This window comes from Diceros bicornis, unplaced genomic scaffold, assembly GCF_020826845.1.
Source record: "Diceros bicornis minor isolate mBicDic1 unplaced genomic scaffold, mDicBic1.mat.cur scaffold_252_ctg1, whole genome shotgun sequence".
In the NCBI taxonomy this organism is placed as follows: domain Eukaryota; kingdom Metazoa; phylum Chordata; class Mammalia; order Perissodactyla; family Rhinocerotidae; genus Diceros; species Diceros bicornis.
The window spans coordinates 181,378-194,728 of NW_026691130.1; the positions used below are offsets into that span (position 1 = coordinate 181,378).

General features: G+C 46.4%; 1 pseudogene; it reads left to right on the forward strand.

The window, feature by feature from the left end:
• The first annotated feature begins 1,491 nt into the window (after positions 1 to 1,491).
• LOC131402754 (adhesion G protein-coupled receptor E1-like) overlaps positions 1,492 to 13,351 on the forward strand; it is a 212,904-nt pseudogene continuing 201,044 nt past the window's right edge.

Genomic DNA, 13,351 nt, shown 5'->3' on the forward strand with positions numbered 1-13,351 from the left:
GACTGGCAAGTGGTGGAAATGGGATTTGAACCCCCCAGCAAGCTGGTTCCAGAGTCTGCTTTTACCCTCCAGTGCTTCTCAAACACAACACAGCTCTGTTTATCCTCCTTCTTGGTGGAATTTGCTGCATTTTCATGCTGGCTCTTAACTGCAGCCTCACTGGGGCAGGGTCCCTTGATGAATCTGCTTCAGTGATCATAACTCCAAGATGGGTATCTTGCCTTGCACAGATCAAAAGGGAGAATGCAAAGACAAGTGGGGCTTTTCTTCCCAAGAACTTGGGCCTGGTCTTTCCATCTCACTTTTTAGCTTGTAGCAGATACTCTTGGTGCCTGCCCACCCCCGTGACCCTCAACCCCTCAGGACACACTAGACTGACATCTGCCAGCCACTGCATTTTGTTATCAAGAGGGTTACACTCTGGAGCCTCAATCTGTGAGTGACAGGAGCTGGTGGATAAACACCCCAGTTCCTTCACCCCTAAGTTGGGATAACTCTGAAAAGTGCTGTCTATGCTGCCTTCTAGAGGTGCCAGGGAGATTAAGATCCAGTTTCTCACTATGTAACCTGCTTGATAACACACCCACTGTGGGCTCTTTCCCTTCCCTATCTCACTTCCCCCCCCTAGCTAGCTGGAGTTTTTGGGTACCTCCTTGATAAACTACTCTTACCAGAATTCTTGTCTCAGCATCTGCTTCTGGGGGACCCCAACTAAGGCATTACTAGACCTCCATATGTATGAGATTGTGCATGTGTGTGTTGGGTTGGGTTGGAGGGCTGGGAATGGGGTGGGAGTATTGTTGTGCATTGTGGTGATGATGGATATGATCAGATATAGCGGAGAGCTGAAGGCAGATGAAATGATTATACTCTAGACCTTGGATTCAGAGGGTCCTGGGTTCAAGTTTCAGGTCCAAGTAATCTTGGACAAGTCACATCTCTTCTCCAAGCCTCAGTTTCCTTTTTTATTTTTTGGTAAAATAGGTGGGGGTGGGAATCCCTACTTTACAATGTTGACATGATGATGAAATTAAATTTTGTTGGCAATGTGTCTACACAGTGCCTGGTACATGATGGCTATGGTGCTTATTTTTATGGAGCAGGCTGGGAAGAGACCCTTGAGTTGGGACTTGCCTCATCGGGGTCAAGTGGTGGAAGCCCATTTATTATTGGGTGCAATGGAGGAAGGTGATGAGAGATGGGAGGTAGATGTTGGTGGGGAAAGAAAAAAGAGAGCAGGAGGGAAGGAGAGAGAGAACATGGTGACACAGCAGCCAGACCAATTTTTCTTCACGGTGATGAGAGGAGAAAATAAGGGGTTTGCCACCCTGTCCTCATTTAGTGGGAGCAACTCAGCAAAAAGGGTCATGATATTCTCACAGTGTTGAGCAATTCCAGCTCCACCCCTGCCCTCTTCCCACACTTTCTGTAATTGAAAACCCAGAGAACAGAGAAAAGTTTCCCCTCTTTGAGTGACAGAAACGCAGCACGATGTGGACCTTCAGCTTGCTCCTCTTCTGGGGTGAGTGTGAGGCTGAATGGGGCACTCGGGGAAGCCTGTGCTGGAAACAGGCTGTAGGAAAAAGGGAGGGCCCTGGACCGTCCAGCCAAGAGGTCATAAATGTAGGCTGGACACTGCAAACACCTTTATTGGGGGACCGTCGACAAAAATCACTCTAGCTCAGGGAATTCCATCCGTCAGAGCAGAATTCCTTTATAGCCATTCACTTGACATGTATTTCCTGAGTACCTACTATGTATCAGGAGCTGTTCTAGGTAGTGAGGATAGAGAAGTGAATAAACAGACGAGGTTCCTACTCTCGTGGGGCTAACATCCTAGTGAGAGGGGGTGGGCAGAAAAGAATCTACTAACAGTAACAGCAACCACCCACTTACCATCGTTCTAAGTTCCTCAAATATAGAATGCCTTCAACCTCCACAGAATTTCTCTGATATTGGGTCATCAATAGCTCCATTTTACAAAGGAGAAAACTGAGGCAAAAGAGATTAAATATCCTGCCCAAGACAGCTTAGCTGGTAAGGGGTGGAGCCAGGATTTAAAACCAGGCAGTCTGGTGCAGAGTCTGCATGCTTTATCGCTACACTATGCTACCCCAAATAATAAACAAAAGCATTTCAGGTAATAATAAGTGCTATGAAAGAAGTTGTTATAGAGTGTGACTGGGGGTTGTATTGAAGGTGGAAGTCAGGAAAGACATTTCTGAGGGGATGATATTTGTGCTAAGATCAGAACAATGAGATGGAGACTTTCTGTCTGTCCTCTTATTGCTTCTTCTTTAGGCGTCAGTTTATCTTGGTATTGTTTATCTTCTATGTTGTGGTTTCCTTGACATGTCTTGTGAGTTTGGGTCATGGGTTCAAATCTAAGAATGAGGGATCTTTTCTAAGTGACAAGTGTGGGTTTCCTCTGCTGTTGTAGAGTTTCTCCTATTTTATGAAGGAGGAAACTTAGGTATGATGAGATTAAATAACTTCCCTGAGGCCACATGGTCTGTAATTGGTGAAGCCAGATTTTTAAACCCGCATATTTTGATGCCAGATTTGGTATGCTTAAATACGATACTCGGTTGCCTCTAAGATAATTCATGAGCAAGAGAATTTCAGTTAGTGATGGTGAGTTGGAGTGTTGGGAGTTTGGGTCTGTGGAACTGGTTGACTGGAAGGCTTCATCAGAAGGAGCAGATAAGTCATGGACTCCAAATGCAGGAATGCAGAGTTGTTGCTTTGGGGTGTCAGCACTGGTATTAGCCATTAGCACCCCTCGTTATGCCCTGAAGTCAACCAGCAAAGAGTAGTGATGATGACTTTGATGATGTTGATGGTGAGGGTGATGATAATGGTGGTGGTGGTGGTGGTGGTGGTGATGGTGATGGTGATGATGAAGATGATGATGGTGGTGGTGGTGATGATGATGGTGGTGATGATGATGATGGTGGTGGTGGTGGTGGTGATGAAGAGGATGATGATGGTAGTGGTGGTGGTGGCAGTGGTGCTGATGAAGATGATGATGGTGGTGGTGATGAAGGTGATGATGGTGGTGATGATGATGATGGTGGTGGTGATGATAGTGATGATGACGGTGGTGAGGGATAATGATGATGATGATGATGATGATGTTGGAGAAGAGCTAAATGCTGGAGGACTACACTGCTTTTTAGATATTTAAAAAAACTAATTGCCCTACCATTTCATGAAATTTTAATACCACAGATAGACTGTACATCTATTTGTGTATTATATGTATATCTATATGTGTATTATACATAAAAGAGTAAGATTTTTTTCATCTTTCCCAAAAGAACCAAGTTTTGCCCTTTTGGGGGAGATGTCATTCCTTTTGAGAATGCGTGTTTTATTGTACATCTTTGAAAACCGGCTGGAGCTATTTTTGTAATTGAGAAGAAAATGAATACAATCAAAATGAAAAACCAAAATAAAGTGCAGAAAAGCAGGAATGGTGGCTGTGAAGATTATGTGCAGTAATGTATGTTTCTCACTCAATTGGGTCTCTCATGTAAGCTCATCAAACCTGAGGCCATGCCAGGAGTAATTTTTAAGGCTGAGCCCAAAAAGCTTCTTGCTGCTTCATGGTATTTTTCTTTTCTTTCTACACAGGGTGTTGTGGTATATGTAGCTGTGAAACAGTCACATTAACCCCACCGGAATCAGTGGCATGGCGTAAGTTGGTCCAAGAGAATCCATATGTCCAATGTGGTGGGAGGACGTCTTCTGGAGAGGAGATTCTTTTGTTCAGAGGCTGACAGCTGGTCACTTGCTGAGAGCTAGTTAGTGGCAGAACATGGGATAACTTCCAGGTCTCCTGGTTCCCACTCCAGGCTCTTTCCTTTGTGCCTTGGACTTGCTGTGTGACCTCAGGCAAGTCACATTACCTCTCTGATCTTCAGTTTCCTCAGCTATGAAGTACAGATAACAAGGTTCCTATCCCACAGGGATGTTGTGAAGCTTGAGTCAAAAGGGGTAACTTTCTAAACCACCTGGTGTGCGTGATAAGAGCTTCATAAATGGTAGCGTGGTGGGAATGGGCATGAAATTTACTCAAACTACAACTCAATGTGGAAAAAAATGCATTTTTTTAATGTTTCATTAAGTATTCTCATCTTCCATATAAGCTCCTACTGGATAGAGGAGGAAAACAGTGTTAGTTTTCTCAGTGTTCTCAGTGTCTCAGTTTCTTGGTTTAGCTTATTTGGGAAACCCCGTTTATATTGTATGAAGACTTAATCTTTCAAAATTTCTCACCCTACCCTTGTTCCTCCCAAGATGGTGTCTGGGTATTGGCATAGGGGCAGCTTATGGGATCTTGTAGCTGTGAAGTGTGGACTCCAGGTGCGGTGTTTTGTCTACAGATGGAGCATGGCCCCATCTTGGTTCTTGCTTGTCCATCAATCCTCTCAGAAGCTCAGCATCTCCAAGGGGTCCATGCAGTAGCTCCTGGTTTCCATGTCCAGGCTACAGAAACCATAAGAGTTTTCTTGGGTCACCTACCAGCTCTCTCCGTCTGCTTGTTCTAATCCTTGGCTCCCACACCGCGTTGGATGTGGCAACAGCAGAAAGAAAGCTTTTGTTGGGAGAAGTTAACCCTTAGCCTTGATGCCTCTAAATTCACCCACTCCTATCTGGAAATCTCTCAGGTGACCCATCACCACTTATATTTAGCCTTGAGGGGAGATGGCAGAGAAGCAGGAATCCTGGTGAGTCTTCTTCGTCTTAGCTCTCTTTTAGCTTCCTTCAGTTTTCACCCTTCCTATATAATAGGTATTTCCCTTACATCATATCCTGAGTCCTCTCTACGCCACAGCTTAATGAAATCTCTATCTTCCAGTCCTCCAAGCCTGGCTATTGAAAAAAACATTTATTGACATAGAATTGAGATATAACATTGTGCAAATGTAAGGCATGCAACATGTTGATTTGATACACTTATATATTGCACAATGGTTACCACCATAACATTAGCTAACACCTTCATCACCTCACATAACTACCTTTTTTTTTTTTGTCGTGAGAACATTCAAGATCTACTCTTAGCAACTTTCAAGTATATAGTACACTATTGTTAACTATAGTTACCATTTTGTACATTAGACTCCCAAAATATATGCATCTTGTAAGGCTTTGCTTTCAAGACTATTGTCTTCTTGGGAACCCAAAAACCCAATTTGATAATGAAAATCTGAACGTTACCTTTGGCTGTCATTGTGTGTCTGCAGCTAAGACATCTTAAATTTTCCTGAATGAGATTAAATCTTTTGGCAGGATGGGTTTGAGCTGGGGTGGGGAGGTTCACATCCCTATAAGTGGAAAAGAGAAAATTACATCAATATATGCCTAAAAAGGTCATCCTTGATTTAAAAAAACTATTGTTTTTTAAATAATAAAAAATCTTTAATAAAATTTTTTAATAAACCTGAGCCCAGAAAGCCTTTGCTTGGTGAGAAAGAGATTGTATTAATCTCCATAGCTCTGGGACCCAGTCCAAGCCTGGCAGAGTGTGGGCAAGTTAGATGGATAAATGAAGAATATGTGCCCCACATAGAGAGTGTGAGAAATGTATGGTAGAGGGTTGTACAAGGAATTTATAAATGGGAATTCAAAAGGCTTAACGTTTGAGAAAATTCTGTACTATCAGGATTAAAAATGCATAAACACAGGTGTGTTAACTTTGTGAGAGTTCATCCAAGTGTACACTTATGATACTTGCACTTTTCTATATATATTACACTTAATAAAATGTTATAAAAACGGACATACACTTGACACAGCAACCGCTCATCCAGAAATTTACTCCAAAGAGATAGTCATATAACATACAGAGATACCTTGCTATATACTCAAGAATGGGCATGTTAATACTATCCTGGTAACAACCTGGAATAAACTAAATGTTTGCTTACACTCAGGGACTGATTGGGTAAATTGTTGTGTTTGTTAGAGTAACTCCAGCTACTGTAACAAATAAACCCAAAACAGTCAGTGGCTTAATAAAAAGAAATTTAATTCTTGTTTGTTTAAGAGTCCAACGCAGATATTTCTGGCTAGTGAGTGGCTTTCCTCCATGGGATGATTCAGGGACCCAGATCCTTCTGTACTGGGGCTCAGCCAAGCTAGGGTCTCAGAGTCTTCTGCAGACAGTGGCAGAAGGGGAAAGAAACAGTGGAGAAGGCACACCCACTTGATAAAAGCCTAGGCCTGGCCTAGGCCGTGACACATGTCACTTCTGCTCACGGTCACATGACCATACCTGGATGCAAGGTGAGCTGGGAAATGTAGTCCATGGTTGGGAGGCTGCCTCCTAGTGACAATTCCACACCACGGAAAGGGGAGTGTGGAGTTTTTGTTTGATCTTTGGCTACCTAGCTATTTCTGGCGCAGCTATAGCTCATGGATACAATGGAATACTATGCAGCTGTTAAAAAGCATGAGTTAGGTCTATATGGACTGACATGGAAAGTTGCCCAAAATGTATTATTTTCTTAAATTTCTATTATAGAAATATTTAAACACTCAGAGGCAGCGAAGACAGTATAACAAACACCCATGTGCCCATTGTACAGCTTCAATGCCTGACAAATTTTGCTCCTCTTGGTTTGCAAGACATACTGTTGAGTGAAAAAGCAAGTAGAAATAGAACAGAGCTGTCCAACAGAACTTTCCATGATGATGGAATGTTCTAGATCCACAGCAGCCACTAGTCACATGTGGTTATTGAGTAGCTGAAAAATGGCTGATATACTGAGGAATGGCATGTTTCATTTTATTTAATTTTAATAGATTTAAGTGTAAATAGTAGCTACTGTATTAGAGAGCACAGCAGATTGTAGATTGCATGATTCTATTTGTGTTAAGAAAATTGTGTGAATTTATAAATTCATTTCTATTTGATAGTATATTTGCACAGTTGAGTTGTGAATAGGACCCAGCCTTGAAGGATTCACTCAAGCTTTTGACAATTGTTACCTCTGGGTATGAGGATGGGGGACGGGGAGACCTTCACTTTTAATTTTATACACTTCTGCATTGTTCGAATTTTTTTTACAACAAGCAATTATTACCTTCTTAAAAAAAGATAAAAACAAAAGAAACAAAAATAAGGATTACCATCTGCTTTTGGTTAGTTTCCGTCGAAGCAGAGCCTGAGATGAGGATTCTGGTGTGAGTAATTCATGAAGAGAGGGCTCTCAGGAGGCACTTGCAGACACTTGCAGGAGTGAGGGAAGCAGGATAGGGCAGGGGGAGAAACTAGCCACTCAGAAGGCATTTCAGGAAAGGCTTAGCCACAGCCCATCCCGCCGGAGCTCTAGAGTGTGAATTGCACCAGAGACGTTCACCTGCTCAGAGGCAAGCTGTTGATGGATGGCTGCGCTGTTACACTCCTGCATCTGTCTGTCATCGCTTCTGGAGCAGTGAAACAGCTGTCAGACGAGTGTGCCAACCTGGTACAGTGGATGGGGGTGGTGCCAAGAGTGGCTACTGTCCCACCTGTCTCACCTGGCTGGGTGTGAAGAACTCCTGAGCTGATGCAGGTAAATCTCCAGGAAGAGACTGGGTTTTCTTCATCGCATACCAACGCCTGCTTCCAGAACTTGCCACCGTGGCCTTGGCCCCCAGGGAAATACAGAGCCTGGCTGGGTGAGCGGGTGGCTCATGGCCAGATCTCCGAGGCAGCTAACAACTTCTCTGTCCTCTGCTTGCAGGTCGGCTGCTGAATCTGACAGGGACGGCTTTTGGTAAGAAACTCCCCCAGATTGAAGGCAATCAGGCCTTGGGCAAGCACTTCCATCTCTCGGTGTCATCATCTGATTAGTGGGTATTGGGACGACCCCTACCTAATGGGATAGTTGTGAGGACTCCCCTCCATGTGGAGTTGCTAAGAGGGGGGCTCTGGAGTCACTCTTCCTGGGTTCAAATCTTGGTTCTGGTGCTCATTGCCTTGGGGACCTCAGGCATTTCAATAAGTTCCCCACGACTTCAGTTTCCTTGAAAATGAGGGTAAGAGGAGTTAATTCCACAGGGTTTTGATGAGGATTAAATGAGGTGTGTACGGGCAGTGCTTAGAGTGGTACGTGGAACATGGTAAGCGCTCCATTATGTTAACACGCCCCCTCCTCCTCCCTCCCCTCCTCCTCCCTCTCCTCCTCCCCTCCTCCTCCCTCCCCTCCTCCCTCCCCCTCCTTGTCTCTCCCCTCCTCCTCCCTCCCCTCCTCCTCCCTCCCCTCCTCCCCTCCTCCTCCCTCCTCTCCTCTTCCCTCCCCTCCCTCCCCCTCCTCCTCCCCCTCCTTTTCCCTCCCCTCCTCCCTCCCTCCCCTCCTCCCTCCCTTCCTCCCCCTCCTCCTCCCTCCCTTCCTCCCTTCCTCCCCCTCTTCCTCCCTCCCCTCTTCCCTGACTTCCCTCCTCCCTCTCCCCCTTCCTCTTCTTCCACTCCTCTTGCCTCTCTTCCTCCTCTTCCCCCCTCCTCCTCTTCTCCCTCCTCCCCTCCTTCTCCCTTTTCTTCCCCCCCCTCCTCCCCCCTCCTCCCACTCCTCCCTCCTTCCCCTCCTTCTCCTCCTGCTCCTCTGCCTCCTCCTTCTCCTCTGCTCCTCCCCCACCCCCTCAGCCTCCCCCTCCCCTTCTTCCCCTCCTCCCCCTCCTCCTCTCCTCCTTCTGTTCCTCCTCCTCCTCCTTGGAGAAACGCGTATTATCTGGTTGTTAGTGGCTGGGCTGCGGCTGGGCTGAAGCTGGGAGCCAGTGAGGGGCAGAGCCAGGACCACGGCGGGTCCCCTGGACTCCCTCCCTGCACTCATCCCCTCTACTTTGCTCTCCTCTTGCGTTCTGACTTGTGGTGTGGCCTGGGGCAGGCTACGGGAACTCTCTTGGGCATCCGTTTCCACATTTGTAAAATGGAGTTGTAACGTTTACCTTGAAGCAGGGTGACTGACCATCCTGACTTGCCCCAGACTGGGATCGGGGGGGCGGATCCCAGGAATTTGGACTTTGAGGGCTAACAACAGGAAAATCCTGGGAAAGCCAGGATGACTTGGTCAACTACCTCGACGCATTACAGTGGGGACTGCAGAAAATGCATGGAAGGGGCCTGTTGCACGGAAGTCACTTATGAAATGAAAGCTCTATTTGTATTTTAATAAGTTCCTTTGTCTCTCTGAGTCTCATTTTCTGCTTAGGTCAGTTAAATGACCATTAAATTGTTTTGAAGATCATGTGTGTGTCTCAGTTGGGGTGTTGAAGTGGCCTGTGCCCTGGTATCCCCACTCCTTGCCCTTCCAAGAGCGGCCAGAGGGCACCTGTGAACCCCAGAGTCAGGGGCCATCCCTCCTCGGCCCACAGCCCTTCAGGGCTCCCACCTCCCTCTGGGTAAACTCTCAAGTCCTCCTCGTGGCTCACAAGGCCCTGCACAATCTTCCCCTATCCCCTTCCTGCCCTCCCCTCCTCCCTCTCTCCCCTTCGCTTCCTCTGCTCCAGCCACGCGGGCCTCCTCACTCTTCCTCCAACATGCCAGGCACAGTCCTGTCCCAGGGTCTTTGCACACACAGTTCCTTCTGCCCGGAAAGCTCTTGCCCTACATATACACGTGGCTCCCTCCCTCACCTTCTCTATGTTTTAGCTCATGTGTCGTCTTCTTAGTGACCTCTCTATTTTTGACATTGTATCCCTCACCCCCACATCTCCAGATTATCAGCTCTGTGAAGGTGGAGAATTTTGTGTGTCTTGTTCCGCCGCTGAATCCACAGTGCCTAGAATAGGGCCTGGTGTATAGTAGGTGTTTGTATTTGTCAGGGTTGTTCAGAGAAACAGAACTAATAGGATGGATATCTATATATCTGTATACACACACACACACACATACGTAAAGATTCATTATAGAGAATTGGCTCACACAATTATGGAGGCTGGCAAGTCTCAAGATCTGCGGGCTGAGACTGGAAGGAATTTGGAGAACTGAGTGAAAGTGAGCATGGCTGATGGGGCAGGATAGGAGACGAGCTGGAGAGGTTGACAAGTGCCCAGTCAGACATGACTGGGTTGCTAGTCTGGTTTGGGGTGGATTTGAGTTGTGAGTAATGGGAAGCTCAGAGTTGAGAGACCACAAGTGATAACGTGCCGGAAGTCTGCAAAGAGAAATGTTGCCTTCGTAGCTGAAAGAGGAAGCTGGAAATGAGAAGCAAGATGTTATCTGAGGCATCATGCAGGGAGGGGAAATAAATCATGCTGTAGGGAGCAAAGAGCTTGGGTCTCAAGACCCTAATAATGATAATCCATCTCTTACGTTTTTTTTTTTTTTTAAGATTTTATTTATTTATTTTTTTCCCTTAAAGCCCCAGTAGATAGTTGTATGTCATAGCTGCACATCCTTCTAGTTGCTGTATGTGGGATCCGGCCTCAGCATGGCCGGAGAAGTGGTGCGTCGGTGTGCGCCCGGGATCCGAACCCGGGCCGCCAGCAGCGGAGCGCGCCTACTTAACCGCTAAGCCACAGGGCTGGCCCTATCTCTTACGTTTTCATGGCACTTTATAAAGAGTTTTCCTATGATGTCCTATCCTACCAATTGATGCTGGCATTCTCGCTGTGCCCCTCTATTTATTTCACGCCCCACATCCCATCCACTGGCAAATCCTGTTAACGTTACCTTCAAAATAAATCCAGAATCCTAGCTTTCCATAGCTCCCACCTGGGTTGTATCCACCATCATCGCTCGCCTCGACAAGTGTGGTCACCTCCTCCCTGGTCATCCAGCCTCTGTCCCTCTACAGTGCATCTTCCAACCAATGGCCAGAAGGATCACGTTAAAGTCATGCTCTGTCCTTCCTCTGCTCAAAACTCTCCCATGCTCCCCTTTTGCTCTGATAAAATGCTGAAGTCTTACAGTGGTCCAGCAGATCCTGCATGATCTTGCTATGTCACCTCCTCCCACTCTCCATTTATCCACTGTACTCCAACGACATCGGCCTCCTTGTAGTTCCCCAAAATCACAAAGTGTGGTCCTGCCAATGGGCCTTTGCACTTGCTGTTTCCTCTGCTTTAATTAGCTTCATAGCTCACTTACTCCTTCAGATCTTTGCTCAAATGTTACCTTCTCAGTGAGGTCTTTATCATTGAGCACCGACTATGCACCAGGCGCTATTCTATGCACTTGGGATGCAGTAGTAAGTAAGATGGTCACACATCTCTTCTGGGGGCTCACAGTCAATCAGGGAGAGAAACTTTAAACAACCAATTACAAAAGTTTTTATGTAGAATTATCTTAGATATTGCCTGAAAATTTACTCCATTTCCAGCCAGACCTACCTCTTGTCATGTAGAAGTAATGAAAATCATGCACTTAGGGTTTTCACCGGCCTGATGCTGCCATTCACCGGCTGTGTGCCCTTGGGCAAGTTACTTAACCTCTCTGAGGCTCAGTTTTCCACATCCATATAATGGAAGTTGTATTAGTTTCCTATTGCTGCTGTAACAAGTCACCGAAAACTTGGTGGCTTGAAAGAACAGAAGCGTATTCTTACAGTTCTGGAGGTCAGAAGTTTGAAACGGGTCCCACTGGGCTGAAATCCAGGTGTCAGCAGTGCTGCATTCCTCGCTGGAAGTTCTAGGGGAGAATCTGTTTTCTTGCCTTTTCTGGCTTTTAGAAGCCAACTGTATCCCTTTATTCGTGTCCCTCTTCTTCCATCTCCAGAACCAACAGGGGCTGGTCAAGTTTTTCTCACATTGCTTCACTCTGACTCTGTCTCTCCTGGTTTCACCTTTCTCTTATGAAGATGCTTGTGATTGTGTTGGTCCCACCTGGATAACCCAGGCTAATCTCTCCATCTCAGGGTCAGCTGATTAACAGTCTTAATTCCATCTGCAACCTTAATATCCCTGTGCCATGTAGCATAGCATATTTGCAGGTTCCAGGGATTTGGACGTGGTCATCTTTGGGGGGGCCATTATTCTGCCAAACACAGAAATGATAGTGTCAAGTGAGTCCCTTCCCTAGCACCTGGAAGCCTGCCCCCACCTGTGGCTTTGTCCTCCTGGAACTCACAGTGTAGTAGAGGAGATGATCACTAAAAAGCTAACCACTCAAATAATCCACCAATTATAATTTTGATAAGTGCCATAAACAGAGAGCACAGGGAGCTATGGGGGAGTCAGGGAAGGCTTCTTGGAGGAAGTGACATTTAAGCAAGAACTGGAGAATGAATAGGAGCTGGCCAGGCAAAGCAGAGGAAAACAGAACAGCATGTGCAAAGGCCCTGTGGTGGGGAGGCTAGAAATGGAGAGTGAAGAGAGATGTGGTTCGGTCTGGTCACTGGGGACTTTCCAGGTCATATTAAGTAACTTGCATTTTCATTCTGAGTGCAACAGGGAGTGTTGTAGGCAGGGGTGGGGGTGGGTGATCAGATTTGCATTCAGAGATGATTGCAGGGAACAGTGGAGGGTGTAGGGGCTGTAGGGGATGTAGGGGATGCAGCATCCAGGGGAAGATCTGTACCAAGCATAGCCATGGAAATGGAGAGATGTGGGTAGATGTCGAATATTTGGGAGGAAGAATCAATGGGGCTTGGGAACTCACTGGACATGAGTTGAGGGCCAAAGAAGTAAACGGAGGTACAGAGATGTGAACTTCACTTGTCCCAGGGCTGGGGTGGCTAGGATGTAGTTTTGACTGTTTCCATAGAAACCAAATGACAACAACTTAAAATGTTTATCTCTGAGAAGTTTATTCTTCACCCTCTCATAAATCTCCACTTTGAGGATGGAACAAGGTGACAGGGCTACCTCGTCTGAGATCCTCTCAGCTCCCAGGTGCCTTCCATCTTGTTGTTTCTCCGTCCCTCGGTGTGGAGGTTTTCCAAAGCATCATCCCCACGGTTATGGACAGATCACCTCATTCTGTCCATGTTCCAGCCCAGGTGAAAGGGAAAGGAGAAGTGAAGACCATGCTCCTTCTTTTTAAGGGTGTGGCCAAAAGGTGCACATATCACTTCTGCTCATTTCCGTTGGCTGGAACTTAGCCACATGGCCACACGTAGCTACAAGAGAAGCTGGGATTGAAGCTTAAATGGGTGGTCATTTTAATAAAAGGAAGAGGGGGAGATGGGTGTGGGGGAGTAGCCACCATTCCCTGCTTTGATGTTTCCTGTGGGAGCTTTAACCCAGGTGGTCCTTGCTCCAAAGGCTGCAGCTTTGACTCGCATACTCTTCTGTCTGGAGCTCTGATGCTCACAGAGTGGTCCATGGACTGGCATCATCAGCATCAGTCACAGGCTTGTTAGAAATGCAGAGACTCAGGTCCCCCAGACCAGCTGAATCAGCACCTGATTTTCCAAGGTCT